The sequence below is a fragment of the Phoca vitulina genome, unplaced genomic scaffold, assembly GCF_004348235.1.
Source record: "Phoca vitulina isolate PV1807 unplaced genomic scaffold, GSC_HSeal_1.0 scaffold112, whole genome shotgun sequence".
NCBI classification, from domain to species: domain Eukaryota; kingdom Metazoa; phylum Chordata; class Mammalia; order Carnivora; family Phocidae; genus Phoca; species Phoca vitulina.
In genome coordinates this window covers 125,340-132,972 of record NW_022589815.1, presented here as the reverse complement: position 1 = coordinate 132,972, position 7,633 = coordinate 125,340, and the positions used below count along the sequence as shown (strand labels likewise).

The window sequence follows — 7,633 nt, the reverse complement described above, 5'->3', positions numbered from 1 at the left end:
AAACACAATTATTATAAGTTTTCACTCACATGTAGACCATAAGCAATAGCATGGAGGATCATAGGGCAAGGTAGGGAAAACTGAATGGAAAGAAATCAGAGAGGGAGACAAACCATGAGAGACTCTGGACTCTGGGAAACAAACTGAGGGTTACAGAAGGGAGGGGGGTGGGGGGATGTGGTAACAGGATGATGGGTATTAAGGAGGGCATGTGTTGTGATGAGCCTTGGGTGTTATATGCAACTAATGAATCATTGAAAACTCCATCAAAAATCAATGTTGTACTATACGTTGGCTAATTGAACATAATAATAAAAAAAAGAGAGAACTTATCAAACACAATGCATATAAAGCAAACAAACAAACAAACAAACAAAAATCAGTTAAAAAATGGGCAGAACACATGAGTAGACATTTCTCCAAAGACGTACAAATGGCCAACAGATACATGAAAAAAATGCTCAAGATCACCAGCATCAGGAAAATCCAAATCAAAACCACAATGAGATACCACCTCACACCAGTCAGAATGGCTAAATTTAACAACTGAGGAAACAACAGATGTTGGCAAGGATGCAGAGAAAGGAGAACCCTCTTACACTCTTGGTGGGAATGCAAAATGGAGCAGCCACTCTGGAAAACAGTATGGAGGTTCCTCAAAAAGTTTAAAATAGAGCTACTGTATGACCTAGCAATTACACTACTAGGTATTTATCTAAAGGATACCGGCATAGTGATTCAAAGGGGCACATGCACCCCAATATTTATAGCAGTAATATTCACAATAGCCAAAATAGGAAAAGAGCCCAGATATCCATGGACAAATGAATGAATAAAGAAGAGGTGGTGTGTATTTACAATGGAATATTACTCAGCCATCAAAAAGAATGAAATCTTGGTCGGGCGGTTTGAACAAGACGAAGACGGAACCGAAGCCGGGCACAGGCAGTGGATGTGGTCCTGCCAAGAGCCGATGGCAGTGAACGTATATTCAACATCAGTCACCAGTGATAACCTAAGTCGACCTGACATGCTGACCTGGATCAATGAGTCTCTGGAGCTGAATCTGACGAAGATCGAACAGTTGTGCTCAGGGGCTTCCTACTGTCAGTTTACGGACATGTTGTTCCCTGGCTCCATTGCCTTGAAGAAAGTGAAATTCCAGGCTAAGCTAGAATATGAATACATCCAGAACTTCAAAATACTACAAGCAGGTTTTAAGAGAATGGGTGTTGACAAAATAATTCCTGTGGACAAATAGTAAAAGGAAAGTTTCAGGACAATTTTGAATTTGTTCAGTGGTTCAAGAAGTTTTTTGATGCAAACTATAATGGAAAAGACTATGACCCCATAGCTGCCAGACAAGGTCAAGAAACTGCAGTAGCTCCCTCCCTTGTTGCTCCAGCTCTGAACAAACAGAAGAAACCTCTCAGCTCCAGCAGTGCAGCTCCACAGAGGCCCATTGCAACACACAGAACTATTGCAACCCCTAAGGCTGGCCTGGGTGTGGTGCAAAAGAATCCTGGTGTGGGCAACGGGGATGACGAAGCAGCTGAATTGATGCAGCAGGTCAACGTATTGAAACTCACCTTCGAAGACTTGGAGAAAGAAAGAGATTTCTACTTTGGAAAGCTAAGGAACATTGAATTGATTTGCCAGGAGAACGAGGGGGAAAACAACCCGGTATTGCAGAGGATCATGGACATTCTGTATGCCACAGATGAAGGCTTTGTGATACCTGATGAAGGGGGCCCACAGGAGGAGCAAGAAGAGTATTAACAGCCTGGACCAGCAGAGCAACATCCGAATTCTTCACTCCAAATCATGTGCTTAACTGTAAAATACTCCCTTTTATTATTCTTAGAGGACTCACTGGTTTCTTTTCATGAGCAAACAGTACCTCTTCTTAAAGTGCACTTTGCAGAAGTTTCACCCCTTTTCCAATGACTTTGAGTTAGGAGCTTTTACCCTGTAGCAGAGCAGTATTAACATCTAGTTGGGTCACCTAGGGAACAAAGAGGCTGACCATGGGGCTCACCATGTGGACGCTGGTAACACTGATTGCTGGAGAAAGTGTTTTTATGTGATACACTGAGGTGGAGACCTCAGTAGAGAAATGTAAAGACTGATTTGAATTTTAAGCTAATGTGAAATCTTGGCAGAGAACGTTTTAATAAATAAATGCCTTAAGAGTAAAAAAAAAGAAAATGAAATCTTGTCATTTGCAATGATATGGATGGGACTAGAGGCTATTTTGCTAAGCAAAATAAGTTAGTCAGAGAAAGACAAATACGGAATGATTTCACTCATGTGGAATTTAAGAAACAAAACAGGTGAACATAGGGGAAGAGAAGGAAAAATAAAATAAGATGAAAACAGAGAGGAAGACAAATCATAAGAGATTCTTAACTATCGGAGACAAACTGAGGGTTGCTGGAGGGCAGGTGGGTGGGTGGATGCGTTAACTGGGTGATGGGCATTAAGGAGGGCACTTGAAGTAGTGAGCACTCAGTGTTGTGTGCAACTGATGAATCACTAAAGTCTACCTCTGAAACTAATAATGCTAATTAAAAAAAAGGAATTATGCTAAATCTACTCTGCCTGTGCTATATAATGGAACAAAAATGACTGAATGACAGCAGATCTATTCACAACTTGGTTTACTGAATATCTTAATCCACAGTTGAGATCCACTGCTCAGAAAAAAAAAAAAAAATCCCTTCAAAATACTATCACTGCTCATTCACATGGCAACTGGTCACCCAAGAGCTCTGATGGAGAAGTACAAGATTAGTGTTTTCATGCTTGCTAACACAACATCCATTTTCTAGCCCATATATTTTTATTCTCACCTTTTATTATTTAATAAATACATTGTGTAAGGCTGTAGCTGTCATAGGTACTGATTCCTCTGGCGGATGTGGGCAAAGTAAATTGAAAACCTTCTGGAAAGGATTCACCATTGTACCTGACATTAAAAACATTTGTAATTCATGGGAAGAGGTCAAAATATCAACGTTAACAAGAGTTTGGAAGAAGTTGATTCCAACCCTCATGGGTGACTTTGAGGGGCTCAAGACTTCAGTGGAGGAAGTAACTGCAGATGTTTTGGAAATATCAAGAGAACAAAATTAAAAGTGGAGCCTGAAGATGTGGCTGAATTGCTGCAATCTCATGATAAAACTTTAAGAGATGAGGTATTTCTTCTTATGAATGAGCAAAGAAAGTGGTTTCCTGAGATAAAATATATACCTGGTGAAGATGTTGTGAAGATTGTTGAAATGAAAACAAATGATTTAGAATATTACATAAACTTAATTGATAAGCAGCAGCAAGGTTTGAGAGGACTGACTCCAAGTTTACTGTGGGTATAATGCTTTCAAACAGCATCACAAGCTACAGAGGAGTCATTCATGAAAGGAAGAGTCAATCAATGGGGCAAACCTCATTGCTGTCTTATTCTGAGAAATTTCCACAACCACCCAACCTTCAGCAACCACACCACCATGACGAGTCAGCAATCATCAGCATCAAGACAAGACCTTCCTCTACCAACAAAACGATATGGACTTTCTGAAAGCTCAGGTGATGAATGAAATTTTTTAGCTATAAAATATTTTTAATTAGGGTACATATGTTTTTTATACACATAATGCTATTGCAAACCTAATAGACCACAGTATAGTGTAAACATAACTTTTATATTCACTTGGAAATGAAACCAAAAAAATGCATTTGTCTTTCTTTATTGTGATATTGGCTTTATTGTGGTGGCTTGGAATGGACCACACATTATCTTTGAGGTATGGCTGTACTAAAAATATCCCAAGATAAATTCATATAAGATTAAGGATAAGAATATTTAGGTGTGGTAGGATGTATAACAAAATGTTATTGACTGGAAAATTACATTTTTATAAATATATAAAATATGTATAATTTTCATTTTTATTTTTTTAATGCTTTTTCATTTTGTCTCGTCTATGATGATATCGAATACATTTACACTGAGAACAATTTAACAAAAAATAATATGTAGTCTGCACCTAAAGAAGTGTGCATAGGCTGGTTTTTGTTTTTGTTTCTTTTTTTTTAGAAAATTAATTTTTCATCAAAAACTAATGATGTATCGTATGGTGACTAACATAATATAATAAAATTAAAAACTACAAAAAAAAGAAAATTAATTTTTTTGGCTGGTGCTACTAATCTGGCTTAGGTAGCCCTATGTAATTTGAAAAAGTAATACAGAAATCTTAAAACCATTAACTCTGAAAGGGTGGTGTGTTGTTTTTTTTTTTTAAGATCTTATTTATTTGACAGAGAGAGAGAGAACACAAGCAAGGGGAGTAGGAGAGGGAGAGGCAGGCCTCCCGCAGAGCGGGGAGCCCGATGCGGGGCTCGATCCCAGGACTCTGGGATCATGACCCGAGCCGGAGGCAGATGTTTAACGACTGAGCCACCCAGGCTCCCCGAAAGGGTGGTGTGTTCTTATCCTTCTGTACTTTTTACTGTACTGAGATAAGATACTTATTTTGTTTCCTGTCAGTTAAAATTGTCCCTAGATATTTTGAATATTACAGTTGACCTTTAAACAATATAAGTTTGAACTGTGCAGGTCCACTTATATGTGGATTTCTTTTGATAAATGCAGTGCGGTGTTGTAAATGTATTTTCTTTTGTTTTTCTTAATAATATTTGCTTTTCTCTAACTTTAGTGTAAGAATACTCTATATAATACATATAACATACAAAATATTTGTTAATTGATTATTTTTATCATTGGTAAGGTTTCCCAGTCAACAGTAGACTATTAGTTAAGTTTTTGGGGAGTCAAAAGTTATACATAAACAGTTGCTTTTTTTTTTTTTTAAGATTTTATTTATTTATTTGACAGAGAGAGACACAGCGAGAGAGGGAACACAAGCAGGGGGAGTGGGAGAGGGAGAAGCAGGCTTCTGGCTGAGCAGAGAGCCCAATGTGGGGCTCGTTCCCAGGACCCTGGGATCATGACCTGAGCCGAAGGCAGATGCTTAACGACTGAGCCACCCAGGCGTCCCCATAAACAGTTTTTGACTGTGTGGGGGCCCAGCACCGCTAACTCCCATGTGGGTCAAGAATCAACTGTATATTTGTGCCTAGAGTGCATTAATTGAAATATTATGTTTAACACTTCTGTGAAGTACTAAATGCTAACTTAACTAGGAGAAAAAAAAAGCATAAGAGAGAACAAGCACATTCATAATATTAAGTCTTGATTGCATCAGTTACCAAAACTTTGTTTAAAGAATATTCTTACATCATTATAGCCATTAATTCCTAGGAATAACTGAAAATATTTTTAAAAACTTTTACACTTTGAATTTCATAAAGGGATGCATATTTTCTTTTACCAATAAATTCCATCAAGGTATAACATTGCCTTAGTATGAAATGAGTATCTTGTATGTTGGAAATACATGTGAGTTAAACTATGATTCTTAACTTACTAATCTTTTTCTATTATGGCTATTAATTACTTGGTGTTTGGCTTTATCATATTTATCCACTTATCTCCATCAAGAGTTCTTCAAATTTTACCTATCTGATTTATTCTTGCTTGCTTTTCTAACCTCACTGCATTAATTGTTCTTCATTTTTTTTTTTTTTCTTCTGATCACAGAAGCCTCCTAGGCTCTTCTCCTTCAAACATATCGAAATTTCTTTAGTTTTCTTGGCCCATGCTGTTTCCAAACCATTTTGTGACTGGAGTGTTAATAAATGATTTGGAACCATCAAGTTCCTTTGATATTTTAATTTCAAATATGTTTACATAAACATAGCAGAGGAATAATCTTATATTTTAGCTTTTCCTTTGTAACATAAGTTTATTTGCTTAAGAAAATAAAATGAATTTTAAAATACTGAATTATATACAAACAACCCCATTTTGTTCAAAATTTATACTCAAAATTTCAAACTTACCCATTTTTTTCCTTTGCTTTCTGCTATATGCCTTGTCTATGGAACTAAATGATAATGCCAACTCTTCCACTCATTTAAACAATTTTACACTATCGGTTGGATTGCATAACATATATTTTAAAAAATATTTATAACATATTCTCTTTTTTGTCTAATTTGAACATATATATGCTTTCCCAATATATTTATCTGTGTCCCTCTTCAATATCAATGGGTATCATTTTTTTAATTTTAGACTAGAGTCAGATATTTCAGCCTCTTTGTTACATCACATTCCTGTCACAAGGAAGCTGATTGCCTGATCCTAATGCTTTTTATTCTAATTTGTTCTTCAATTTACAGCAAGCAAGATGCCATGAAACATTTATTTTTTTATACATTTTGTATCGTGTAATCTTTTTTTTAATTGAGGGAAAACATACATAACATAAAATTCACCATTTTAATCATTTTAAAGTGTACAATATAGTGGTACTTAGTACATTAAATTTGTTCTGCAACCATTTCAACTGTCTTGATCCAGAACATTTTGGTGAGCATAAAAGAGAACCTTTTACCCATTGAGCAGTCACTCCTTTTCTTCTCCCACAGCCCCTGGCAACCACTAATCTACTTTCTCTCTCCATGGGTTTTCCTATTTTGGACTTTTCATATAAATGGAATCATACATTCTGTGGCCTCTGTATCTGATTTCTTTCACTTGTAGTATTTTCAGAGTTTACCTACATTGTAACTTGCATCACTATTTATTACTTTGCATATGTTAATAATTTTCCAATGTATTGATATGCCACATTGTGTTTATTAATTTATCCGGTGGTGGACATTTGGATTTTTTCCACCTTTGGTTGTTGGGTATTTGGGTGTTAACAGTGTTGCTCTGAATATTCATGTACAAGTTTCTGATTGAACATCTCTTTTCAATTCTTTTCATTGCTGCAAATCTATAACAATTCCCCAGAGTTCTGACAACTTTGTTTCTCACAGTTTCTGCTTGTTTTTCAATGTTTCTTTTTGGTGCAAGAGCTAAAGTTACCAACCTGCCATTTTGGGCTTATGTAACTCAACAATAACTATTGAATTAATAGCTATTAAAATAATTTTAACTATCCTTGCTTTCCTAGAATGCATCTCACTTGTTCAGAGAGTAGTAATTTTGAAATTCCGCTGAATACTATTTGCTAATATTTTACTTTGAGAGTAATCATTGATTCTCATGAGTGAAATTGGTCTATAGCTTTCTTTTTGTTTTTGTCATTATATTTAGTTTCTGATATCAATGTTATAGTGAGTTTATAAAAATAATTTGGTAAATCTTTCAGTAACACTAAATGTTTAAATAGTATAAAAGTTATTAGTTTGGGGTGCCTGGGTGGCTCAGTTGGTTAAGTGTCTGCCTTCAGCTCAGGTCGTGGTCCCAGGGTCCTGGGATCGAGCCCCGCATCAGGCTCCCTGCTCGGCGGGAAGCCTGCTTCTCCCTCTCCCACTCCCCCTGCTTGTGTTCCCTCTCTCACTGTGTCTCTCTCTGTCAGATAAATAAATAAAATCTTTTAAAAAAGTTATTAGTTTATAGGGTGCCTGGGTGGCTTAGTCGATTAAGCCTCTGACTCTTGATTTCAGCTCAGGTCAGGATTTCAGGGTCATGGGATCTAGCCCCACACCAGGCTCC

General features: G+C 36.6%; 1 pseudogene across 1 annotated transcript; it reads left to right on the top strand.

Moving 5' to 3' along the window:
• The first annotated feature begins 973 nt into the window (after positions 1–973).
• On the top strand, positions 974–2,061 carry LOC116628119 (annotated as a pseudogene). Its single transcript, XR_004298575.1, has one exon. The product of XR_004298575.1 is annotated as a microtubule-associated protein RP/EB family member 1-like (transcript).
• The last annotated feature ends 5,572 nt before the right edge of the window (positions 2,062–7,633 follow it).